The 26,960-nt window shown below is 60.4% G+C and overlaps 1 protein-coding gene and 1 long non-coding RNA gene across 4 annotated transcripts in view; one reads left to right on the forward strand and one right to left on the reverse strand.

Moving 5' to 3' along the window:
• Positions 1-26,960, reverse strand: part of PMEPA1 (prostate transmembrane protein, androgen induced 1) — a 53,822-nt gene that overhangs the window by 17,191 nt on the left and 9,671 nt on the right. The window contains exon 1 of one of the 3 annotated variants that reach the window (XM_039864688.1): positions 18,600-18,734. The exons of the other annotated variants lie outside the window; for them this stretch is intronic. The gene's annotated coding sequence lies outside the window, so the exon portion shown is untranslated. Of the gene's footprint in view, positions 1-18,599; positions 18,735-26,960 lie in introns of those variants that run through there. 3 annotated transcript variants of the gene reach the window in all.
• Positions 19,125-26,330, forward strand: LOC120603868 (uncharacterized). The gene is made up of 2 exons (XR_005653203.1): positions 19,125-19,254; positions 24,735-26,330. It is a non-coding gene; the product is annotated as an uncharacterized LOC120603868 (long non-coding RNA).

Genomic DNA, 26,960 nt, shown 5'->3' on the forward strand with positions numbered 1-26,960 from the left:
CCCCGGGCCCTGTGCCTGCCCCCCTGCAGCGCTAATCCAGAATGCTACCTGTGCCCTCCCTCACCGCTATGCCCTGCCTCTCCCTCCTGGAACATCGGTGTCACCGGAAGCAATTCTTTGCTTATTCTCTGTGTCCCCAAAACCTAGGACGGTGCCTCCCCCCAGAGCAGGCATGCAACAAATACGTTGAATAAATAACTACGCTTGTTCTCGTGCGGGCTCGCAAGGGTCAAGGTCCACGGCAGTGCGCACGGAAGCGCGAGATCACCGGGAACCACTTCGATGTCCCCCAAAGGGGCCGACGCAGCGAGAAAGGCACAGCCGGCAGGTCTGCGTGCAATGACACGAAAGGACACCCCGATGAGAAAGAGGGGCCACCAGATAAGATGAGCCCCTTTTTGTTTTAAAAAGAACAAATGTATACGTTTTAACGTACGAGCGACTCTTACACACACACCTGTGTCTGTGGGTGACCGCACGGACCAGGGCCAGCGGGGCAGACACAAAACCGGCAGCGTGGTCACCCCAGGGCGCCGCCCCCCCGTCACACGCACGCTGCACACGCATTCTGCACACCCAGAACTATGTTTATAGTGAAAAAGGAAAAGAGACGCCGGCAGCATCCGTCAGTGCCTAGAATAGAGGCCGCCTTCCACGAGACACCTCCTTGGCGGTGCCCCGCGGACACGCGGTCATTCTGGCAGCACCTCTTGGGGGGTGGGGTCAAGGCCCTCGGCCTAGGGTGGGGGTGCCCAGATGTCAGGTGGCCTCTGACACTGGGAACGCCCTTGGTGGGGCAGTGGGGTGCCTGACCACCCTCCACCAGGTGTCCCCGGCTGGGAAGCCCAAGGCGATATCCAGGTGCCAGACGGACCCCTGGGCCTGCCCTCCCCTCGCCTGGAGACGGGGGACGCACGTGGCCAGACATGCAGCGTGCCCAGGGGGACACTGACTCACTGTCGCTCCTTAGCGCTGGACTGAACTGATGACCACTCAAGAGGGGAAGGCTGGAGAACAGATGGAATGACAGTGTGGTCCCTGCCCACACTGCTCCGTCTGCCCGGGGCCGCTTCTGGCCTTCCATCCTGGCTACGCGCGCGCACACACACACACACACACACACTCTCACGTGCACACAATGCACTTCGCTGCTGGGCCTGCCCTTCCCCTCCTGGGCATCGCTCACTGGACTCTCACTCACCCCTGGATCTGGTCCAGAGCATCTCGGAATGGGTGTCGGGACGCAGCCCCATACCCCGCCCCAGCCAGAGCCTAACAGACAAGGCTCCACTGTCCCAGCAGAGGTGGGAGCATCCTGAAGCCCAAGGGACCGCACACAGTCAAGGTGCATTAATTAGACAAGGGGCCAGGTCTAAAGGGTTGTGAAGATAAATCCTTAACTCATACACCCTGCCGTGCATGCGTCTCCTCCCCACTGGTAAGATACGTGTCCGCGGTATGAGGCATCACTCAGAAGCGCCTTCCCGTCCCCAAGTGGCAGCAGCGTGTGGAGCCTCATTCATTTCTGGGCTTCGCCCCACCCGTCCCCAAGTCATCTTTCGGGAGGTGGCCTCGGAGGGGGCTGCAGCCGAGGCCACGGGTCGGAGAGCCTGGGTGGGACCGGGAGACAGCGCAAAGGGTCCGCGCCATCGTTCCAGGGACTCGGGATAAAATGCTCCTTCAATAAGACAAGACAGAGTTGTGCCTTTTAACTCTCCTGCCGTTGTCCGAGTGGAAAGAACTAATGGGATTTTTTTTCTTCCTATTGTCACCGACATCGGACATCTTTAAACACCCGCTGTCAGCAAAACGTCAATCACGGTTTGCGAGTTATCGGCAGAATGGAGTGAACTCACGATGAGAGATCCGGCTTCGTCAGTGGACCCTTTGGAGGTGCCATGGGAAGTTATTTAAAATACATCAGATGCGTTTTATTAATTGAGAGGAGTGAACGGATGGGGAGGGGGCGGGCGCCGGCGAGTAGGTCATCTGTCGGCCGTAGCGTTGCCGGCCGTGATCTTTTTGGAGGGAGTTTTGGCTGTACCTATCAAAGTTAAAAACACACCTTACTTTTCAACCCAGCATTTTACCTTCCATGGCTGTACGGAACAGAAATTTCACAGAAGGGCTGGAAAGCATCTCTGCGTAAGGGCACAGCTGCAGGATTTTTTTAAAAAGTGAACCACCAGAGACCATCTAAATCCCATGACACAAACTCTGGTGCATCACCTCATGGACGTAATGGGGCCACTGAGCAGATGCCTAAATCTACAGTGGGGCTTCTCAATCTCGGCACCGCGGACACGTGGGCTGGATCGCTCCGTCCCGAGCATCGCAGAACGTTTAGCAACAACCCCTGGCCTGGACCCACTCGACACGAGTAGCAATATCACGCCCAACTGGCGACAACCAAAAGCGTCTCCAGATACTGCCCCACGTCCCCTGGGTGAGGGGCAGAACCGCCCCGACTGAGAACCACTGGTCTATAGCTCTGATGAGGGATGGGTATTAGCAATTACTGTTGAGCAGACGTAACGAAACTGGAACAGTATACAGAATACGGACTCGTTTTTATAGCAGATGGGAGGATGGACAGCCAGTCGTTAATGACGGCTACTTTCGGAAAAGGGGAACTATACTTCTCACTTTGTGTATTTCCGTATTGTTTGCATTTTTATAGCAAGCATTGATCATTTTAAAAGTATTAATTAACATACCAGAAGGAGTCGGGTGCTTGTGTGTGAGAGGGAGGGAGGGAGGGATCTATCCTGAGTGTGGCTGACAGCGTGACTCACGCTTGCCCCCGTCACTCAGGAGGCACTGTGTGTGCCTTGGAAACCGACAGATGTTTCTCTCAATTACTAACTTTCGAGAGATTGGTATTTCCCAGCACGAGCCCGGAGGGCAGGGGCAGGAGAGGGAGGTGAACCAGCTCGGTCTCCGAGCCTCTCGGACAAAACACATCGCTCTGACTGAACGTCACAATGCAGTCACTGTTCAGCCACTTCTCAAAGCTCCTCAATCAACTGGCCGCGTGCTGGAGTGCCTCGGAGAGTCGGCCCGGCGGGGACCGTCTGGAGGAGTCTCCACACTGACCAGGGGTGCCCCTGCCTTTCAGGACTGAGAGGAGCCCGGCTAGCTAGCTACGTGGTTCTGAGCCAGGACGGAGGCCGGGAGGTGGACTGATGGCCAAGGTCAGGAGTGGCAGGAGAAGGCGGTGAGGGCTGGGCGGGCTCCTCGGGCTCGAGGAATTAAATCCGATTCTGTAAACACTCGGAGCAGGGTAGTCATCCAAGGGTTAGTAGGGCCCTGGAGCTGGCCTGCCTGGATCCAAACCCCGGCTCTGCCAGTGGCCAAACATGTGACATGATGAGGATGTTACTTCATTCCCTGTGCTTCATTTCCTTATCTAGAAAAGCGGGCACTGCTAGCGCCCAGGCCACGTAGACGAAGCCGAGTGGAGTGAATGCTCCCAGCTCCAAGGGAGAGAGGGCACCCCGATATCCACTGAGGTGCTCAGGCAGCAGAGAAACAACAGGAAGTCAAGTCATGGTCACCCCGGCAGCGAGGAGCTCGGTACCCCCCGAGCGGTCAGGGGCTTGGGGTCGGTACTTGGGGGTGGCATTCGCCTCCCTGGCTTATCTCCCACCTTCAGACCCCATGCCCTCCCAGTCCTGAGCTCGCAGCAAACCCCACAAGTGACAGCCACTCCGGGGGGTGGCGGCTAACAGAGTCAGCTACAGAGCAGGCAGCTGTCACCTGCCTTCCCAAATCCTCCATCTGGGCCACAAGGAAAGGGCGCTTTGTGTTCTAGACCGAAGTCTGGGTCCCCCCAAAAATCCATGTTGAAGCCTTAACCCCAGAGGGGCTGTATTTGGAGACGGGGCCTCTAAGGAAGTCAGCAGGTTAAACGGGGTCACGAGGGTGGACCCCGAAGGATGAGTGTCCTCGCGAGAGACACCAGCACACTCGTCGGGGAAGGGCTGTGCCACTGTTCACGAGTCAGGATGAGAGGTCTCACTGGAACCTCGGTGTGCCTCGAACTCGGGGCTTCCACCCTCCAGAAGCGTGAGAAAATCGGTTTCCGATGCTGAGGCCACCCCGTCTGTTTTATTAGAGGAGCCCGAGCAGACGGATACACCAGAATAGACAGAGGAGCCGCCCGTAGGGACACTGGGCGCAAGTCACGGACGCAGGACAGCGGCCCGGGGGGAGAGGCCTCTGGGGACAAAGCCCGCACAGCAGCCTGCCCTCAGCCCGCATGCACATGGTGTGCCTACCGCGTGCCAGGCGCTGGGCGTCACGGCCGGCCACGGGAACTGCGGTGATCCGGGACGCTGAGGCGCTTCCGCCCCCTGTGACTTGTCCCTTCTAGAGCTACAGGACTTGAATCTGTGCTCCTGGCCGGATCCACTTCTGGGACAGACAGTTAATGATCTGAAACCTCCCGAAGCCATCCTCACGGTGGACGTCCAACATGCGCACTGGCCGCTTCCTGGCCCGGGCCAGAGGCCTCGGTCATCTGGCCAAACCGTTCCAACAGCTCTCCGGAAGGGTCCTCGTCTTACTGTGTCTCACTGAGTGGACGAGAGCCTAACGCAAAGCCACAGCCACCGCCGGCCCCTCCTGGCAGCCCCGATGGCTAAAGAAGTGACAGCTGCTCACTGTCTTCCACCTCCTCTCATCTCTTAGAAAAAACAGCAGACAGCAAAGGCCCGAGCTCCTCAGGAGCCAGACAGGGCTGGAAGGTCATCTCGGTGTGACTCAAGTGCTACCTTGCTGGTCCCTGGAAGTACCCGGGGCTCCAGGCTGTGGCGTGGCTCGTTATTTTATGTGGGACTCTGGGCCCTGGGTATTGCCCTGGTCCAGAATGAGGCATTCCTTGCTGCCAGCTTGTTGAAAGGTTTTGTGTGTGTGTGCGTGTGCGTGTGCGTGTGTGTGTCTGGGGTCTTTTCCTGAGATCCTGTATGGGTCTTTTTCAGGCCACAGGCAAAATGGATCCCCAGAGGGCAATTACAAGCCTCCCGGACACCAGCGCCTCTCCCCCTCCCCACCCCCCAAGCCCCGCCCCACGGGTGAGGCTAGTTCAGCCCTCGCTATCATTTCCTTCTGAAACAGCATCTTCCAGAAGCAGAAAACCCCAAATGTGGGAAAGACCAAGGTCCTGAGCATCTCTAAGAGAAGCCGACACTCGGCAGGCGCCTTTTCTCTGAGCTCCAAGAAGGGGACCCAGCAAAGCTGCCAGAAGCGAGTGGACCAGCTCTGGACTTGAACCCAGACGTGGCCCCTCCCCCCGCACGTGTGATCTCAGCCCCCCCGCCCCCCGCCTTAGCTTCCTGTCGTCAAGCACGGATCGAGAACGGTCCAACCTCGCAGGACTGCTGAGCACCAACGGAGCTCGCAGACGCGCCCTCATGCTCCCAGGACTAGCTGGCTGGCACATGGCGAGGGCGTCACAAATGGTGACCATCGTTAGGTTAAAAGCAAGCCGCCTCGCCTCGCTGGGCCAGCCCTGAGGGGGACGAGGACACAGCGCATGTCACAGACGATCTGCAGTGGCTGACGCGACCGTAAGTCCGATTTACGTCGTGACAACTTGTGTGGACGGAGGGAGAAGAGAGAAATGGCGAGAAAAATCAAGAACGCAGAGAAATCTGTCAGGAGACAGACCCACGTTGTAAAACGAGGGCCCGCGGCAGACGCGTTAAGGGGGTGGCCAGCGGGGGCCTTTCTCCTGCCTTCACAGGGCAGAGCCACGGGAGAGCTGCTCGGAGGCGGCTCCGGCCATGGGGGGACCTGGCCCCACACCGCGTTCCGAAAGTAGCCAATGGCCCACGCGGGGGCCAGGCTGAGGCTGGGGAAGGCTTGGGGTCACCCCTCCAGAGCAAAGGGTCGGCCCCCCTCACCTCCCTGCCTCCTCTGTTGCACCCTGACGCCCTCCTGCCCCCGGCTGTTCTGCACCCAGCGCTCAGAGCATCCACCGAATCACTGACTCCCGCTCAGGTTAAAACCCTACGAGGCCCACTCGACCTCATTTCCATACCCCGCACCTCCTTCCCTTGCTCACTGCGGTCCAACCACGCTGGCCTGGTCTCTGCTCCCACCCCAGGACCTTGGCACGTGCGGCTCTGCCCTGGGATCCTTGCATGGCCCACCCCAGTACCCCCACCTCTCACCTCTCACCTGCCTCTGCGTCCCCTGAGGCCTGTCTTGGCCACGAGGGCCACGCAGCAGTGTAGAGTGCAAAGCCGCGGTCACCCTGGCTCCCTCTGCCTCCGCCTCTTTACCTACACCACGGAGAAAACGCGAACCCCACCTCAGTGGCCTGTCTGAGAACTGGAAAGTACCAGAAAGCACCTGGCATGCAGGAGAGCACAGCGTCCGTGTCACCTGCCACAGGAAACTGTCTCCTTCATTAATTTGCGTGCCCGTCTGGGGCCGATTTCACCTCACCAGCGAGAAAGCCCCACGCGAGGCCCTTGTTCATCTCACGCTCACTGCACCCCCAGTGGTTAACGCCACGCCCGGCACAACACCCCGCCTCCGATACCATCGGAAGGTGAAGGAATTCCTGTTCAATGTCCACTCCCCAGAGGCCAGAGGGCAAGTGGGCGGCGGTGAGAACTGAAGGGTCTTTCGCAAAACTGAACTTGCAGCTCGGCTCCTGGGCTTTACCGCAGAGAAACGGGACTCGGAAACCTGTCCACACAGACACCTGTGCGTGGGTGCTCACGGCCGCCTCATCCGTACCGGCCCCACACCGGAAGCAAGCCGATGCTCCTCGACGGGTGAGTCCGTAAACTCAGCGTCAGGCACCGCAGGAATGCAAAGGAACGAAGTGTGTGTGCACAGACAGCCTGGAGGGGGCCCCAGAGCACATCCCGGGTACGGAAAGGCCCATCTCGAAAGGTTGCCCTACCGTGTGATTCCATTTATATGACGTTCTCAAAATGACAAAATTATGGAAATGATGAGATCGCCGGTCACGAGGGGTCAGGGCGAAGGGATGGTAGACAGGGGTGTGGGACATAAACGGGTAGGATGGGGGGTGGTCTCATGTGACGGGACTGGTAGTGTCCAGGCTGTGGCTTAATCTGCACGGACGCAAAAGCTAACACAGAACTCACCCATGCACTCCACAAATTCATACACATCGCCAGCTGTTTGTCGGGTCGCAGGGCTGAACCACAGGCCAAAAAGTAACGGCGCTGGGGGGCGGGGGGGGCTGGCTGACACACCCAACAACAGCATGCGGGTCTGCAATGACCCCCAAATCAAGTTTTTCAAAAAGTAAAGAGAGCTGAAGGGCCCTGTCCCTTGGGGCCCTAGCACCCCGGGGGGCGCGGCCCGGGCCCGGAGCGGGGAGGGCGGTTCGCTGCAGGGGCGGGTGGGAGCCAGAAGGGAGCCGCTCGCCCCCCTGCCAGCCTCCCCCCGACTCCTGCTCCCAGCAGCTGCCCTCTGGCTGCGGCAGCCAGCCACACGAAGCCACCTCTCAGCTGTCATTTTCCAACCTGCAGGTCTGGCACCCAGGTTTGAAGATTAAATTCTAAACATGCCATCGGAAATTTAGAAACGAAGAAAGATTTTAAGTAACCTCCTAAGTATTGGCTCCCACTGGCTTCCCACTAGCAAAGAGCAAAGATCTTCCAACTTCTTTCCCAAAGGGAGGGAGAGCGGCCTGGGTTCCCCCCAAATAAAGTATCACTGTATCCCCAATGCAATCAAATAACCCACTACGATGTATCAAAGTGTCCTGTACCATTGTAAAGTATTGATATGTTGCCAATGGTAAAGTGATTACAAACTCCGCTGCCACCGGCCACGGCAGGCACAGCAGAGTCAGGAGCCGCAGGGACCTTGGAAGGACATGGGCCTCTGCTTGAGTGCCCTTCTCTCAAATATGGCTCACCTGGGGTGTCAGGGACGGCATGTCTGAGGAGGTGGCCTTGACTCCAAGACCTGGAAGGTGAAGGGCCAGTGTGAGACCGATGCCTCTGGGGCAGGAACTGAGAGTGTGATTAGGAACTCACTGCTTCGGGGCCCGGCAGACGCACAGGCGACTCCTGGGGGTGCCCGGGCGCACGGTGCGAGCGGAGGCTAAGCAGCCAAGGTGAGTTTGGAAATGATTCAGGTATCGCTTTCCAGTGCGATTTCCCAGACAAGGCCACGCCAGAACTGCTATGGAAGCTCCTTAGACGCACCCCCCACGCGCCGTGCGTCCAACAGACTGAACTGACCCCTTCGGGGGCGGGGCGAGCGCCCCCTCTGCAGATGAAACGATCTCACGCTGAAGTCCCGGGTGTAGACGCAAAGGCCAGAGTCTAATACTGAAACTCACAGGGCGGAGGGGAGAGGAGCGGGTGGGGTGCCTGACACCCTGAGCGGCCCAGAGATCCACCCCTGAAGCGTGGGGGTCATAAACGAGCCTGGGAGAACAACAAGCCTATTGGGCACTGGGTCTCGGGGCGGGGGGTGAGGAGGCAGTGGTTGGAAGCCCCCGACATGCATCAGATGCAAAAAGCATTGGACCCGAGAGGGAAAGGGAGCTGCTCAGGGTCACAGAGACCCCTAGAACACTGGGGAGCTGGTGCCAGCCTCCAGTCCCTCGGGTATGGCCACCCACACTGGTGTGCCTAGTCAGGCTCAGCACGGTGTACCACCCAGAGGGTGAGGGCCATGGCCATGGCCTTGCCCGTCTTTGCGGGTGGGTCTAGCCCAGCACGGAGCCTGGCTCCCGCTGGCCACGAGCCCCAGGGACTCTGGTTAGGGGAGTGGAGGGAGGGACGGCTCCTGCCCATCACACACACAGCAGGGAGCGTTCCAGCCACCACGGGTCAGCGGGGGCCGTGCTAAGGGCTTAAGTACATTCTGTCCTTCAAGGCTCCCAACCAGCCACCACGGGGAGTCCTGTTATCACCTACACTTGACAAACGAGGGGGCTGCAGGCCTGCCCACACAGCCGGCCCACACTCACCACTCACGCAGCTACGGCTACGGCACAGGCGGGCCTGAAGGGTTAAAGCAGCGCTTCTCAGCGGGACGATTTTGCCCACCAGGGGACATCTGGAGACATCTGTGGTCGTCCCAACCGGGAGGGGATACTGCTGGCACTCGTGGGTGGGGGTCAGGGATGATGCTAAACATCCTACAGCACACAGGACAGACCCCCACCCAGAAAATAATGATCTCATCCACACGTCCACAGTGCCCAGGCAGAGAGACCAGATTCAATGGGACGGGCACTGTCTGCAGCACAGCGCCCGGTGCACGATGCCTGCTCAACACACACGGGCCAGGTGCCGAGCGATTCCTACGTGGCCCCGACAGGAAGAGAGCAGCAAAGCCTCGAACCACACGTGACATGCTGAAAGAATCGTAGCAGCAGCCAGGTCTAATAATCTGATTTGAACGCAGACAAGATGGGGGAAGGTGGCTGTCCATCGCCACGTGGGTTATCCACTTCCGAAGGCCAGGGCTGCTGCCATTACCCTCCCACCCCCATCAAGGAAGCCTCGCCCGTGCCAGGCACACTGTAGGCGCTTAATGAATGCTTATTAAGTGAGTGCACGTGTGCGCGGAAGTTGGGGACAACAGTCCCTGTGTGCACGTAAGCACTGTTTGTAGGCCCGTCTCGAAGTAGAATGAAAACCCACCGTCTGTGGGGTCCGGGTCAGCGAGAACGGGAGAGAGGGGGTTTCTGAAATGGCCGAGTCCCGATCTGTGTCAATCTGCAGGAAAACTGGGGCCTGTGACAACTTCCAGCTTTTGCACAAAGGGCAGTCACGTCTGAGAGCCCTCCCGCCCAAACACTCAGGCTACTGTGAGCTCGGGGCCTCTCGGACACCAAGTATTCGCGGGGTCTTAGCAGAGAGCTGCGACGTCCCTGGGGAGAGCCTGGGAGTGGCCGAGCTGGGGACCGAGGAGCTGGGGACTCACACGGCTGTCTTCACTGCCAGGTCCCCAGGTAAAGGGTTTTCCACAAGCCCTGACACCCACCGAGGTCCCGCAGGAGACAGTGGACACGGCTGGGCTGTGATTGGTCAGCGACGTCTCCCCCGGGACGCCGAGACCAGATGCCTTTGTTTCTGATTTCTCCAGCACGGGCGGTCATGAGAAAGCCCGGCCTCCCGAAAAGTCATCGCTGCCACCGGGACCCCCCACGCCCTCCACAGGAGCTGCCTGCCTGAGACCCACTGGGCACCCTGCCCCGGGCGTGGAAGTCCTTCCTGGCACCCGCACCTCGCAGGAGCGCGCGAGGGAGCGGCCCTCCGGGCTTTTCTGTTGCTGACCTGGAGTGACAATCAGGACATCAAGGCATTGCTTGTGGCTCCTGGCCCCGTGCCAGGTGGTCCCGGCCCTGTGAAGGAAAGGGCCCCTCGCGGACCTGCCGCTTTGGACAGCTGCAGGTGTGCGCACCACCTCCACAGGGCCTTCGCTCGGCTTCCCCAGCAGAGGCGTCTCACAGAACCGTATCGTTCGTGACTCGCCCGGGTCAGTTAGAAACAGCTGCCCTTTTCAGTCCAGCCTTGTTTAATAGACGAGGGGTCTGAAATCTCTCCTCCAGGTGCCACAGCCAGCAGACCCCCGCCCCTCGACTTCTCCCCTACACCTTGCCGTGGCTGGTTCCATCCCATCTGGCCAGCAGTGCCACCCCAGGCACGGTCGGACGACCCCGTTTTACGTCCTCCCTGGCGTAACCAGCATCTGGAACTACGTCCACCGTCTGCTCAGGCCCAAGTCCTCTCCTTCATCCATCGCCATCCACCTCCAGCTCTTTCAGAGGCACAGGCGAGATTTCGACTATTCGATGGACCCACAGGCGGTGGCTGATCCCCCAGACGCCAGGACTCACCCTCTTTCCCTGCATGAACGGCATGCACGTACGTACATGGCTGCATTCAGCTGGAGGCTGCAAGCTGGAAGCGAACGCTTGGGCAGAATCTGAACAATCCGGGTCATTTCCGGGCCCTGCCTCGAAGGCGGGAGACCAGCTCCGCCATGGATGTGTCACATGACCTCGGGCAAGCTGTTTCTTTTTGAGCCTCCGTGTTCTTATCCACAAAATGCGGAAATGGCCCCCAAGTTCCCTCGCACACTGAAGCGGCACAAACTCCCCACTGACTAGAGGCTCAAGTCCTGGGTCTTCCTGGAGAGTCAGGGATGCTGGCTGCCTGTCCAAAGGGGTCCCCGCAAGTTCAACGTCTAACTGCTAACATGATGGGGAAAAGGGCTCCTTCCCTAGCACCCCCACACTCGGAACATGAGAAGACCCACTGGAGGGGAGAGGAGAAAGCACAACTGTTCTGACTGGCGGGGACCCCCAATTCTCCATTTAAAAAGAACTGCTTTAGACGCACTGCAACAGCCCCCACTGCCTCGTGAGACTTCTGCTGCCAGTGGCCAGCAGACAGCAACCCCTCCCGGACCAAGGGAAGTTCAATTGATGAGCTATAAATATTCCTGCTGAATGCTGCCGCGGAGCTAGGCTTTCTGCATGAGCAGGCCCCGCTGAAAAGCTAGGCGGCTCACCAGATTTGTTTCAAATTATGAAAATAGATGTTGTCTCCCCGCCACATCTGTTTTGCCTGACAAATGAGCAGTAATTCGCCTCCTAAATAAGGCAGCTCACCAAGGCCATCTTGCAACCCTGGCTTCTCCAACTCTTTAGAGAAGAAAGAAGCCCAGGCACCCCGCCCCCCGCGACCAGGAGCCTTAAAAAGGAGCTGTTTTTCCTTCAGCTCGGCTTTCAACACTCACTCTTCTGAGCAAACCGAAGCGGCTGGACTGCAGGGAACGGGGGTCCCCTCTGCTCTTCATAAAGAAAAACAGGACCAAGAGACCTACGATCAATCATGAAAAGAGCAAAAAAAATAAAAGTCCGCAAAACTCAAGCCAAGAGTGCATTCTTGATGTGCTGAGAAAGGCCAATTTTGGGAGGGAAAAATCAATACAGGTGCCATTGCCACTCATTCCTCTATGCCACGGCGGCCTGGTGACTGGGTTAATATCATCATTTTCCTTTAATTACTCCAGGACAGACCCAATTACAGCGCAGACACGCCTGCCAGCCTGAGGATCCAAAACGTCATAGCTCGTCCCTCTGAAGGGCCACCCCTGAGGCGGGGGCCGGCTCAGCACGATGACAGCGCACACGGCCGTTTCGGTCTCTCCCGCTTAAAAAGACCCCTCGCCCTCAAAATACTTCATTTCGGATTTTCCTCCTTAAAAACGAACATTATAGTAATGTGCAGAGAACATTAAAGATTCAATCACCCGACTTCTCTTTTTGGGGGAGGAGGGAAGTCCAGGTTTTCAGGCTAAAATGATGCAGAGGCTTAGAGCCCCGCACCCTCCAGCTCGGCGGGTCACGCACGCGTGCGCGGCACAGTGGGGGCTGCAGTGTGACAGGCCACTGTGCCTGTGCGGTATGACTGTTTTGGGGGCAGAAATCAAAGGATCGGGCCGAGAAACCTAGTGTGCTCTGAGACGTATTTTCTCTATGTCCCATCTCGTGCAGATGGAATGTCCGGCCCCCACCCCTTGACCCCCGAAAGCAGACTGATGTGCGGATTCGCTTGGTGTCCCAGAAATCAGACAGCTTAGGAATCTCAGGAGACAGTTGGTCGGCTGCCTGCCCCCAGCCCCCTCCTCGCCTTTTGTGCCCCCTACCATGTAAAACTCAGAGGGCAGACTGAAGACTGCGGGGAGGAGGGTGAAAATTTATGGCTTTGCAGGCGGGTCAACAGCAATGACAAGAGTTTCGAGGGGAGTTCTGGCCGGGGGGACAGGCAGGGAACAGCCATCTCTCCAGCCTGCAGCCCCTGCTCCAAAAGCGAGCCCCAGCATCCGCCCCCACCCCAGCCTGACCACAGAGCTGGGCTGTAGCAGCTCGAGCTCCTCAGTCCGCTGGCCTCGGGGCTGCCTCACTGGGCAGGGGTGGCCTGGAAGACCCCCCCACCCACTGCAGAGTTGGGAGAAGCCCGAAGTGGCCCCTTCCCTGGTGTCCGGCTGGATGATGCTATCTCTGCGGGTCCAGTCCCTGCGGGGGTAAACAGTGGGCGGCTGGGGAGGCTGGACACCCCCACTCCCACCCCTGGCCCCTTTCCACCCTGGTGACAATCACCTCGTCGCTGTGGCAACGAGGTTAATTAATGCCTCTATTTGGAATAACTCAAACCTCGGGCCCACTCAAGTGGCCCCGATATTTTCATCCTTAGAAAACCAGGCTGTGTGGTGTCTTATTAGTCGATGTTGCCACCACCTCCCCCTCCCTACCCCCCAAGAAAAGGAAAGAAAAAAGACTGCAAAAGACTGATAAGAAGTGTGGGAAGCGAAGGTCTCTGCTCCCCCGTCAGAGAGAAACCTGGAATGTCGCTGTCTCTCTTTTTTGGGTGACGGTGTAAAATTAGCACAGTCGAGTGGACGTGTTATAAACACGAAGGCGTGGCTGCCAGGAGGCAGTGCCTCCACGTGAGGGCGGGCGGGCTCCGGGGGGCTCGGGGGGCCGGGTCTGGGGTCTGGGGAAGGGGCGAGTGCGCTCAGATGGTCGGAGGGGTGGGCGGCGTCTGCAACCTCCCCCCTCACTGTCCCGTCACCGGAGGCAAACGCTGTTCCCAGAACATCTGCAGGGCGTCTAGACAGTCATGAAGAGGACAATCGGGGAAGGAAAAAAGCGGCCAGCGGCAGTCGCCCCGCGTGACAGCTCCTGGCCAGGGCACCCGGCTGCAGGCCGCTCACACCGCCCACACGGGCGAAACGCTGAGGCGAGAATCGGCCGCGTGGGCCGGGGAGGCCGGGGCAGTCTGGCCCCGCACGGTTTATGAGCAAGTGTTTTGAAATCCCGCTTTAAATGCGCCGGTAAATGAATTCACCCGTCAGATCTTTCTCCCTCGTGCAGACCAAATATCCCGCTGGCGTGCTGTCTAGACACAGATAACAAAGGACTTTTCACAGCGCCCGGAGACGCGCTGACAAAGTAGCCATTTAAAGATGCAGCATTGCCTTCTCCGTCTAAAGTGATTTGTCAGTTGGACTTAAATGAAAACGGTAAGTTATCGGTTTGGTTTGGGGTCTGCCCGTGAGTGGCTGGGGCTGGGTGGGGGGGTGTCAGGGGGCTGGCTGCTCTGGAGAAAGAGAAAACGTATCGCTTCTGACTGAGCTGCACTCCAAGGTGCTCTCAAACCAGGACCGTGCGAGGCTGACCTGCTGACCTGCAGATGATTCTCGCTCTTCTTACTCCGGGAGGCCGACTGCTAAAACGCTCCTGACACAGTGGGGGCAGCTTCGGGGTGGCGCCCTTCACCCCGAGGGCAGCAGAAAAGTTAAATCAAGTCTCTTGGGGGCGGGGGGGGGGGCAACAACCTGTCTCCACCCGTCTCTAGGGAGGAACCGAGAAAAATGAGTGGAAGAGGTGTCACCTCCAACTTTGCATTTGGCAGGAGGGGTCCTCCCCATCCGAGGAAAGGACAGTGTCAGGGGTGGGTCCCCATCATGGGGGTCTCAGGTCGCTACAATTCAGGACTGTCAGCTTCTAGAGCAAGGCCTGCCACCCACCAGGTGCCCGACGAGGGAGGGGTCCCTCTTGCCACCACCCTCCACCACCTTCTCTCCAGGGGGCTGGCCACAGCTGCTTCCCCTACACGCCCTCCCAGGGCAGCGGCTGAGCTTTCTGAGACCCGCCTGCCCTCCCCCTGCTCCGACGCCCCGACGGTGTGCAGTCCAGACGCTGGAGCCAGCCGGACACAGCTCAAACTCCAGCCCCGCCCTTCCAGGCTGCCTGGCCCCAGGCAAGTCACCGCTCTGGGCCTCTGTCGGAGAAATGGGGTCCCGGCCAGCCACCTGCAGGGCTGTCATGAGAATTAAAAGCATCCTACAGGCCCACTCCCTCTCCGAGCCTTGCCGTGTGCTCCCCCGGGACATGCGGACCAGCCTTGCTCACACCGGTGGGGGATGCGGGGACTGGCCCACTCACACCGGTGGAGGACGTGGGGCCATGGGGACCGGCCGCTCACACCGGTGGGGAGGAGGCAGTGGGAGCCCACGCCTGCCGAGCGGAGCTCGAGGCTGGACACGTGCACACTCCGAACGCCCGCAGCATCACCACTCACTCTGGTAAAGCCGTCCACACCGGTCCCCGGGGGGCCAGCGTGCCGAGGACACGAACCCTCAGACCGCTCGGCTTGTGAAGGGGGGATCACGGGCCACGTGTCAGAGGACCAAATGCCCGAGGGCTCCCCCTTTTTCCTTGTTGGTTTCCACGCTCTCATTTTAGTAACTGCTGACAAAAGGCAGCTGCTCATAGCCGCTCCGCCCACGGTCCCCGCCCACGGTCCCCGCCCACGGCCCCCGCCCACGGCCCCCGCCCACGGCCCCGCTGTCTGTGGCCAGAGCCTCTGGCTTCACCCAGACGCACGACGTCACGGTTCTGGAGGACAATGGCCCCGCAGCCGGGTACGACACCGGGACGTAGGACGGCGTCCTCACTGGTCAAGGGGTTCGGCCGAGCACTGGGCAGCGGTGCCTCTCGTGGTCCCCCGCACCTACCCGGGGCAGGGCAGGGGCCCTGGGAATGTGGCACGCCGGAGCTCCAGAGGCCAGCGGAGTCAGCGGTGCCCGGGAACAGCAGACCCCGAGGCCAGACGGACGAGACGCCCAGGTGACGCAGCCAGGACTGGAAAGAACCCGCTTCCTTCCTGCCCTTGTGATCGGCTCCTGCACACACCTGGCGCTGCTCGCGTCCGGCAGCCCCGGCAGACATCACTAATCAGTGACCCCGCTCCTTCTCAGGGCCCGGCTGGGCCTCGGGACCTTCCTCTCCCCAGCGACCGGGAAGATCACCCACCAAACACGGGAACCTCTTGCTGCCAGCTCTTTCCCACACAGTCGTGGGGGAGTCTTTGACCTGAAGGCAAATGCTAGAACACGTGGGAGGAAGATGAGACGTCCTGTGGGATGGGACCAGGACACTTGGGGTAGCAAAAGAAGAGGCTGGTCGCCACAGGGCGTCCTGAACCTCCAGACGCGTCCGGCCTCTCTGCCTGCGTCTCTTGGTCCTGTTCTGCTTTCCCGAACTCACGGGGCCCCCCACACGTCTCCTGAGAGGCTCCACTCGGGTGCTCTGACCGGGGCTGACAGTCAAGTTCCCTCCGTCAGGCTCCCGAAGGGCCCCTGTTCCCGGCCCCTCCCGGGTCCTGTGTCTGTCTGTCTTCCGCTCCCAGCCGTGAGCACCGTGAGGTGAAGCCAGTGCTCCAGGTCCCAGTGCGACCTCCGTCTTCACAGCCTGGAACCTGCCCGTCCCTTCCACCTGGTCTGGCCGCCATCGCCGGTGCCCTGGGCTCGGCAGCACCACCTCTCGCTGCCCCCCTGCACCAGCCCCTTCTCCACGTGGCGCCAGCCGGGCGCTGTCACCCCTCCCTGCTCTACACCCTTGCGAGGCCCCCGTCGGCCAGCGTCAACGCGAAGCGCCTCTGAGCCCCACAGGACCAGTTCCTGTCCTCACAGCTGTCTCTAACGTCCCCTCCTTAGCCCTCAGCTCTGGCCACCTGGCGGCTTTGACAGTCCCCTGGGCCCTGGGCGTTTTCTCTCCCTCAGCAGGAAGAGCGAACTCCCGCTTCCTGCCCCCAAGCCTGGGCCAGCAGGTACCGAGGCCTGAGTGTGTGATGAGCGCCCTGTGCCGCCTCGATGCTGGGGCATCTCCCCAGGACAGCAGAGTGGGGAGGCGCCTTCTGGTGGGAACAGGCCATTCGGAGAGGGCAAGTGACTGGCCACGTCACACAGCAAGTCCCGGGCAGAGCCGAGCCCCACCCAGCCTGACTCTCATCCCGGGCATGGCTCCCCGCCCCAGGCTTCCACGGCCGCCCCCCACTTCCCTTCCTGACTGGCAGCCGGCCCACCCACAGTGGCTTCTGCCCATGCCCTCCACTGAACTCACCAGGGAGGCGGCACCTTCACGTCTGTCCCCATCTCCCAAGACTAAACAATGTCACAATCATCAGCAGTAAGAGTGGTGGCACTCGCCGTGCCAGGCAGGAAGGTGGCTTGTCTCACAAATCCCGTCCCCGTTCTTCCCGTGAGGAATCAGTGTGAGGATTCATGTCCCCAGCTCACAGGTGAGGCCCCCAGGGCTCCAAGAGGTGACAGATCCTGCTGGTTCAGAACTGGACCTGGGACCAGAGCACCACACTGTAGTCTGCACCTTCCCTTGGCCAGCGCCAGGCAGGGACACCAAGGGCCAGAGATGAGGCGGCTTTGGGGTCCACGCTGTGGGGACGTTTCTGTCTGCCCCGCCCCTCACGAAGCACCGGGACATGGCGAGCACCCCAATCCCACGAGGCAGGGGCCCGTGGGGGCGGCATCCTCTCCCCCGGGGTTCCCTGGGCTCGGGCCCCGCTGGGCGCTGCCCCCGGCCCGCAGCGCCTGGCACAGGCCGTGGGTTTTATTTAGACGTCGTCAGCTGAGCTGCTCTGGCACACAGGCCCGAGTGGGCGTCACCTGATTGGGTTTCACAGCGAGCTTCTGGCCCGAGCCGCCTCCGTCACTACATATCGGGGCATGTTCTGTTGGTAGGGCTGGCCGGTCACTCCCCGGGCAGAAAGAGGCTCCAGCCGCTGCCTTTGAAACCGGTGCCCTTTCCCCCACCCCGCTCCTCTCTTCTCGTGGGGAAGATTTCTTCCTGCCTCGGCCCAAACCCTACTCTCTGGGGCTGATCCCTAACCCTGACCCTGCAGAACAAAAAGGCAGGTGAGCGTCTAGACCGCCAGTCTGAACGTGAGGAGGGGCACTGTGTGCCGGACGGAGGCCTGGCCCCCGCAGCTGGGAAGGTCGGGGCGCAGCGGCAAGGACGGGGTGGCTCTAGCCTGCCCCTCCTGGGACAGAGACATGGCCAGAGTCCAGCACCCGGAATCCAGCCTGGGTTGCTGCCAAGCCTGGACATACTGCTCCGAATGACACACGGGAGTCCTCAGCAGTCGCTACAGGAATGCATTCACGGGAAGCCCTCAGAAAGTGCCTGAACCCAGGTGGCGTCTGTGACCACCTCGTTTATCACGAGGATCGGTTTAGAAGCTTCACGTGTACGCTGGGCTGACAAGGGTGAGGGTGTCCAGCAGGGACCCAGAGACCTTCCAGTATCTGGAAGGCCCTGCTCCAAGTGGGGGAGGGGACATGTCCCTGGACACCTGGTCACGGCCGCTGACTGTATGGCCCCAGGTCCCTACTCACCCTCTCTGGGTCTCAGGAACCTCGATCTGTAAAAAGAGGCTCGAATCAGCTCTGCAGCTCTGCAGACTTGTTTTACAGCTGAGGCCTTTGACGGCGAGTGACAGTCTGACTCAGGAGCTCGACACGTCAAGTAGAAACAGAGGCGTCGCTGCCAGGGCTGGTGTGAGCCCCCGAGGCCGCCGGGCACGAACCACGTGCTGGCCCCTCCAAACACCCGTTCACCCCTCGCCGTGGCTCTGAGCCGGAACTGCTGGCAGCAGCCCAACCGAAAGAAAAAGAGCTCGAGGCTCCGGGCAAAGGCACAAGCTCACTGTCCCGGCGCCACGACCGGCAGAGGGAACCACGCCGGCAGGAAGTCCCCAGGCCGGCCTCCGACCCACCTGTCCCAGGGAGGAGACGCTGCACAGCTGTGACAGGGCACCGACGACCTGGGGGGGACGCCTCCTTCCTCCTCCAGGGAGCTGCCGGGGACGGGGGGCTGCACCCAACTCCCTAACCCCTGGTACCAGCCCTTTCTCAGCAGACGCCTGGGGACAGGCCTGCGGGGAAGTCGGCGGCAGAGGAAACCGATCTCCCCATGGGAATCGCAGGCGTTCTGCCCCCGTCTCTGTCATCTATCAAATTCTTTGCATTCTTGTCGTTTATCAAATTCTTGGAATTCTGGTTAAATGAGGAGCATATATCGCTTCTTACGGTCAGAGGCATCATCCTGTTTTCATTGTGACACAAGGGACAAATGCTAATTATGTCTTCGGGGTGTTGTGCGGGGCTCTGGGAGCGCTGAGGGGCCATTTGGAAAGACGCAGCAGAAGCCCGTCAACAGGCGCACGGTGGCCCTGTGATTCCACCGCTGGGACTCTGTCCTCAGAAACAGAGGGGACAACAGCTTCAGGGCCGCACCATGCACCGCGCAGCTTCGTAAGTGGAAGCCCAGCCGGCCCGGCCACCAGGACCGCCAGTGTGGCTGGTGTCCCCGCGGAGAAGGACCTGGGCCCTAGAGTCCCCGAATCCGCTGCTCCTGCAAAAAAACTGAAAGTACGTGTCCCCGGCGCACTCCAGGTTCCAGACTAACACTCCAGAGGCAGGTGGAGAGGCCTCTCTCTCTCTCTCTCTCTCTCTGAAGTTCCATATTTGAGCTAAGATCCTCTGCAGCTGATAAATTTGGATGCATCCGTAGCACGGGACCAAAGCCCCAGTTCACAAGGTGGACGGGAAGGTGGAGCCGAGCGGGAAAGGTCCCGCCCGCCCTGTCTCTCCACACCTGTCTCGCCCCACCTGCCTGGCCCCTCCCCGCCTGCCTGTCTCTCCGTGTCTCCCGCAGGACTCCGGACACGGCGGGTTGTACCCCTCCCCCCACCACCTCTGTCCTCCCCAGGCTGCACATGTCCAGAACGTGGGGCCCAGCACCGCAGGTGCTCAGTAACCATGCTAAAGGAACTCACAAAGGTAGGAGCGAGTGTCAAAGAAGATGACCCGTCAGCGAAGTCCCCAAAGGAGCCAGCAGGGGACCAGGGGACCCCCGTCCCTGACTTGTCTTCCTCCTCAGCACATCCAGAGGTGCCTCCAGCATGGGGCTGGGCTGGGGGCACCCAGCAGGCGGCAAGGGTGGAGGGGGTCCCTGGGGGGGAGGGCAGGTGAGGCCCGAGGGGACGACGGTGGCTCCTATTCCCAGAACTGTTCTCCTGCCAGGGGTGCTGGGAGGGCCCCGTCCTAACTCTTCCCACTGGACGTGGCTCCCACCCCACCCTCCCCACCCTCCTCGTCGGGGTCCTGGGCTTCTGCAGGCGTGACCCCCTCACTACTGACCATGTCCTTACAGCGAGCAGGCTGCATGTCTCGAGGGTCTAGAACGCACGGCACTGAGCTAAGCTTGGATTCCCTCACGACCTATGAAGCAAGTGACTCCTAGGACCCCCAGTTACAGATGGCGCAACAGGGGCTCAGTGGGGGAAGCGGCCCCAAGACGACACTCCTGGGTGGTGGGGGTCGGATCCAGGGTGCTGGGCTCCACGCCCAGCCCCACCGCCGTCCACTTCCTGTGTCCGGAGCCTCAATGCCCACTCACACCCTACCTCGGCGGACTCAACAGGCTGGACCGGACTTCAGAGCAGGTGTACCCACGAAGTTACGGGGGGATGGGAGCAGACAACAGGGCTGCCAGGGGCAGGAAACCACGGACAACCAGGAGACAGGAATGGAGCCCCAGGCCTCACGGTCCCTGGTGCCCAGTGTCCCTTGGCCTGGCCCTCCTCCAAACCCCCGTCCTCTGCTCTGGCCACTGTCCTTCAGAGGGGCCCAGATCGCCACCAAGCCTACAGCCAGTGGGGGATGGGTACGGCGACTCTCGGCCCAAGGCGGAGTTGAGGGCCAAGGCTGCCACCTGGAGAAGTGGCAGAGAGGCCTCTCCACGTGGCTGGCACGGCTGGCCCAGCACCCACTGGCAGGGTGGCCTGCAGAAGCAGGAGTGGGGCCCCTCCGCCCACCCTGCTCACCTGGACACTCTCAGGGGGGCACGCCGCCTCTCTCCGTGACCGACAGCTGACTGGCAAGCTTGACCAGATAGGTAAGGGGCTGTAACGGTCCCTCAGCTGAGCCCACAGCCCACGCTCAGATGATTAGTGGGCACGGCAGCCAGAATGCTAGGGGTCAAGTCCCGCTCTGCCACTCACTCGCCAGGAGACCAGGGCAGGCGCCCTCCGAAGCTCGTGTGCCCTGCCGGGGGTGCTGGGCAGCATTCTCAGGGACACGGCGGGGCTGCCTAAGTGCCCCACCCTCAGTCACCCCGAGGACCGCTTTCGGCGTTCACACCTCATCGTCATCGGCCAGTGACCCCGTTCCTGCTGCAGGTCACAGTCTCCGGGAGAGGTCCACCCAAACTCTAACCAGAACCCACCAGGCAGTCTCGGGGCACCGAGACAGCCCAAAGCCCAGACAGGCCCCAAAGGAGCAGAGCCACGGCTGTGGCTCAGCCAGGGCCCTTCACATTCCAGCCGAGCTGCAGTGCCTCTGTGGGCCGCCATAAACATTCCCAGACAGGTAGTCAGGTGGGAGGAGTCCCCAGATGAGCAGAGGGCAAGGGGCGCACCCCAGGGAGGCCAGCAGGTCGAAGAAGGCGCCTCCTCGCCCTTTCCTCTCGGTTCTGTAGGACCAGGCCCAGGCTGGGATCTGAGACTGGGGGTCCAGGCCCAGGAAGGCCTCTGAGTCGGGAGCTCTGACACCGCTGAAGAGGCTCAAGCCCGGGTCACTGTGGGGGTCTTCGAACGGCTCCCTCTAGCACCTGTCACACACTCTGTATAAGCACAGCTCCGCCAAACGGCCTGCCAGACAGGAGGCGGCCCCTCTGCCCGCGCCTCAGCCATCGGAACATCGCCCAGCAGGGGCCGCGGCCAGGAGACGGCAGGTGTGACATCAGGACCGCGCACCCCTGCGAGGCCCAGAGCTCGGACACACCCTCGCTCACTCACTCCCCACTGTGTCTCCTGTCTCTGGAGCCAGGAGGGCGCACCAGGAGGCTGCCTGCTACACCGCAGATCTCCTCTGCGAAATGTCAGGCACGAGGACCATTAAACTAAGGAGATTTTTTCCATTACAAGAGGAAAAAAAAAAATATAGAGATCTTAGGTAAAACAGAGTCCAGACGACCCACAGCTGTGACCGGGCAGGTCACGGACACCCCGAGCCTCAGGGCATGCCCCTGCACACCGTGGGAGGGAGGGGGGTCTGTGACAGTCCAGCGGTGCCAAGGGCTGGCCCCCCGTCAGCACCAGCCTGAGGACGAAGCTGGACCGTCAGCTGCCGGAAGCCGCCCTGAGCCGTCTCTGCACGAAGGGCGAGAGATTCCTCTCCCGGCATAACTCCCGCCCGTGAACTTTCCCCTTGGGTTCCCGAGAGCAACGTGACCCCACGACCTTGATCTCATTAGAATCGAGTTGACCCTGACCTTCAAACAGCCGGGTGACCTTTCAAGGCCAAAGAGTGAAGAAGAAGGAATCAGGCCCGCCCCGCGGGAGGCGCCTGGGTCTGCACTTGCCCAGTCCATTAAAGCCCCAAGGACACCTGGGACACGCTGCTCGAACGTCACTCCCAGCTGGCCTCCCAGCACACTTCCCCCAAATCTTCGTGATACATTTTAAATACGTATTTGGTCAACTCCCTTTTACCACCGAGCCCTGTTTAAATAACATCCAGAAATCAACGAGGCACTTGTGCTATTTTTCCTGATACCGTATGTTTACCATACACCAACCTAAACTCAGTTCCTAACGACTAAATGGGAAACGCCCGGCCAGATCCACACGCCATCTAGAATTTTCTCATGGGCTGTCGGTTTGCTTGGGGTCTGTTGGTGTCTCCAAACCTACAAGATAAGGTAGTTACGACCGGGGTGACGCCTTCGCTGGGTTCCAGATCCAGCACAGCCAATCACGGTCCTCGTGCTTTTGGGTGAGTGACTTCTGTCCTGAGCCTCAGTCTACCCATCCGAAAGCTGGGTCTAGCGTATAGCGGCTCCCACACGTAACACGGTGCCTGGTACACGGCAGGCATCCAGTAAATAGGAGTGGGGAACTATGTGTTGCCACATGCGGCCCAGAGAAGTCTGGACACCTGTTTCACAGGTGAAGAAGAACCGGGGGCCACGAAGCTGGTCAGTGATGGAGCCATGATTCTGGACTGTCACCCAGACTCTGAAGCCAACTGTGGTTGTCATTTTCCTCTTCAGAGAACGCCATAGTGGAGGGGACGGGGACCACAGCCCGCCAGCGCCACGCTCCCCAGTGAGGCACGGCCCCCCCGCCACCCCGGGACGCACAGCTCCATTCCTGGGTCCCGGGCACCCGTCAGCCGGCAGGAATGCGGCCGCAGTGCACACCGCCTCTGAGTAACTGCCTCCCTCAGACATGATTCAGACCTGTCTGGAGTCACCCACATCCTCATTCCCTATGAAGGGATGCACGCCAGGTGAGGTGGCCAGGCGGCTGGCAGGGGCGGCTGGCAGGGCCGCAGCAGAGGGGGAGCCTGCTGCATCTCCAAGGGCTCACCCTGAGACGCCCCCGGCCGGGGCTGGACGGACGCCTGGGCCTCGAGCACCCACGAGTGCATGGGGCCCAGACTCAGGTCACAGAAACCGCTGCCCACGGAGGCGCCTGGACGTCGGCCCTCGGCAGGCATTCCTCTGGGCCAGCTGGGCCCTTCCACAGGCCCTTTGCCCCCGTCTAAAACCCCGACATGAAAAGAGATCAGCTCCGATGCACACTGCACGGCGGACCCCAACGTCGGGGGCTGCGAGAAAGAAGCCAGACGAGAGGAAATGAATGCTCAGCCTGATTCCATGGCGGGACAGTGTGACCTCTGGTGGATGCTCAGCCTGATTCCACGGCGGGACAGTGTGACCTCTGGGGGGCGAGCTGCAAGGACGGCCTAGGGAGCGGGGCAGGCCACCGGTGGGGAGCCCAAAGGCCCTACATCTCGATCCGGACACCTGTCCCACACACACCCGTTTGCCACAAGCCACCACCGTGCACGCTCACGTCTGTGTGCTTCGCGTCTGTAAGTTACATCGCAATAAACCGTCACAGCAGAGGAGACGCAGGTTGCAACAGGACGTTTTACGACTTACAGGAGAGGGACAGCCGGCGGGGTCTGACGGGGTCTCCGCAATGTCCGCCTCCGCCCGAGAGCCCTGGGTTCAATTACGCCCATTTTACAAGGAAGAAAGGGGAGAAGGGAGGAGGGGGAGGAGTGGCAGGGCAGAGGGACGAGCGTGGGCTCATCCGGGGCGCCGGGGACGAGGAAGCCTCGTGTCTGGAACACCCTGCCTTTGGCCACCAGTCGCCTGTCCCTGCCTCTCCGTGATGCCCCTGTCGTCCTGTGCCCCAAAAACCCCTACAAAGGAGCAAGAGCCATGCCTGGTGAAGCAGAAAGCCTGCGGAAGTCACTGAGAACCCAGAAGGCCAAGGTTGAGGGCAGCGTCAAACAAAGCCCAGGTCACCCCCCGAGGCTGCGCTGGCAGGGGGCCTCAGCTGTCACAGCTCCTGGTCTGGAACACGACAGAACAGGCCAGCCCTGCACTGGAAGCCGAGGACGACAGCCGCGCTCATGGCCCGACCCACGAGGGGGACAAGCGAGTGTGACACCATCACGCACACGTGGCGCCCCCGTCAGCGCGGGGTGTCCCGGCGACAATGTGATTATTAACTGGGCTCCTGTGATTAGCGCCAGAGCTCTGGGCTGCAAACTGACCTGTGTCCGCCTTCCCGTCCCTCCTCCTTGGTTTGGCCACGGGCGAGTGTGGGCCCTGGGGTGGCCAGGGGCGGCTTAACCCCACTACCCCTGAAATCACTGGGCGCCCCACCCCAGCCCCAGGAACCGGCCAGGTGCAGCCTGAGTGTCCGGGTTCAGAGCCAGGTGACTTTCATGTTCAGGAAGAACTAAGAAGGGCCGAATTTAGAAGGGAGCTGAAGAGGACCCCCCCAAATCCTAATGGTCTCTGTGTTCTTCCCTCAACCCCTCACAAGGCACCACTCGGGGAGCCCGGAGCTGCCCATCCCCCCACAGGTTATGGTGACCCCTTTCTTCCGATGCTGGACAAACTCCTACTTCCTGTAGCCTTCAGCCCGAGGACATGGCCAGGTGACACTTCCAAGGTGTCTGCGTGGAGGAAGGGACAAAAGAGGACTCCGGTCCAGCTGGTAAAGCCCAAGGACGAAGCAGCAGAGAGGCCCGAAACTCGCTCTGCCCTCGCCCTGGAGCTCAGGGGCCGGTGACAAAACACAGGCTTCGGAACCCCGCAGCCCAAGCTCAAATTGAGCTCAGCTCCTGGCCGAGTGATCTCCGCCGCCAGCCGGCAGGAGCCTTAGCTCAGCCTCCTTGTGCAGCGGGGTGTGCATGGGGCTGTGAGCATCTGTGACTCACCGAAAATAGCTGGCTTTCGAAAAGCCACAATGTCACCGGCAGACACCGAGAAAACAATCAAGTGGACAAAGCAACGCTGGGCACTGGGTGCGCATTCCCCGGATGCTGACCGCCTCCCAGCCTCTCCCTTTGCTTGTTCTTCTTCTCGGTCCGCCCCCACTCGCCAGAGTCTATTCTGGGGAAAAGGTCCAGAGCTCATTCTCACTAGAGTGTAAAGGAATGCTGCCATGTGCTCGGTCAGGGGCGCTCAAGATGTCCAGGGAGGGGAAAGAGGACGCAAGGTAAAATGGAGGCTTCAGTGACATCTGAGTTCGAGACCTTGATTTTAAAGAGACGAAGCACCGTCGGGGGCTGAGGAGGAACCTGGGTGGGGTGTCTTACTCCAGATCTCACCTGGTTTGGGAGGAACCAACCTAAGGTAGGGGCCGTATCGCTCCGAGGTGGTGGCGGTCCCTGACTTGTCAGGCAGCCCAGAGGCCTCCATGTGACACGAGGAGCACAGGCGGTCCCGGTGGCTGCAGGTGGAAGCGACTCCCCCTCCCAGGCAGGGGTCCTGCAGTGTGTACCCCTCTCCCAGGCAGCCATTTCTCCGCGCAGACCTTGTGAAATGTCCAGTCTTCCCGCTCGGGATCACCTATGTCACAGCGACTTCGTTGCTTGAGCCCGCCCTGAACCCCGGCTGAGAGCAGACAACGGAGCAATCGATGCCTCAGAGGGGATGTGAGCCCAGCGGGAGTGGACGGTGGGTTAGCACTGTCTGTCCCGGGCGGGAAGGGGCGGATGCCATACACTGACCCCGGAGCCACACCTGCAAAGCCACAGCGCAGCTCAATAAACATGCACTGGATGCTCCTCTGACCGACAGGTCATCGGAGCTAAGGACTCACAAACACGGGGGGCACCGCATTCAGTGATGCCGAGGGCAGCAAGGCGAGCCAGGCAGGCGGAGAATCGGCCAGACGAGCCTGCAGGGAGGAGCGGCCGCAGGAGGAACTATTCCTACACTTAACACACACGAGCGACTTTTTGGGTTACGTACTTGAGGGAAAGGCCTAGATTTGCATGGATGACCGGAAGCCGGACCCCTAATTACACCTCTGGGCCACGTGGCAAGCAATGCCCATTACCCTCTTGGTGGGAGGACGGTGACGATTTTAGTTAGAGCCAAAAGTAACTAATAAAATCAGGTAAAATCAGCAGCTCCACGTGCATGTTCACACGCTTCATAGAATAATGCAAAGACTCGACCACCGCACACAGCTAATAACTGCTGTTGTTAGAAAAATGGGGGGTGGGGGGGAGTGGCCCCGACATTTCAGCCTAGATATTTAACTGTTCCGTGGTGGACCCAAGTGGCAGACTTTTTAAAAAGGCAACATCCTCTGCATCTGTGGCTTCCCATGGACGCTCTGCTCCAGGGTTGATGGGGGGCATCCCACATGTGAGCCTGCTCAGACATGGGGATCCACAAACACGGGCGAGACACAGCCGAGAGCCGAGTACGTGTAGCTGGGTCTATCGTAACGGCCGAAGCAGCAGGCCGAGTGCTGCTCAAAGAGCCGGCCGGTGCCATTCAATCGGCTGCGTTCACCAATGTGACCCTCCGCCATCTCGACACACGCACCTCTCTCTCCCGCACCCTAAGTGCACTAGAAAACAGTTTCCCCCGATGGCCAGGACCCCGTCGGCTGCTAAGCTCAGCCCTGGGTGAATCACGCCTGGCTCACCAGGACGGCACTCTGAAATGACTGAATGATAACGGAGAGGCACAGACACCAATAAATGAATCATGCCTTCCGCAAGCCCGAACTTTTGGCTTTTACAGACAC

Source organism: Pteropus medius, unplaced genomic scaffold (assembly GCF_902729225.1).
Source record: "Pteropus medius unplaced genomic scaffold, Ma_sr-lr_union100, whole genome shotgun sequence".
Classification (NCBI taxonomy): Eukaryota; Metazoa; Chordata; class Mammalia; order Chiroptera; family Pteropodidae; genus Pteropus; species Pteropus medius.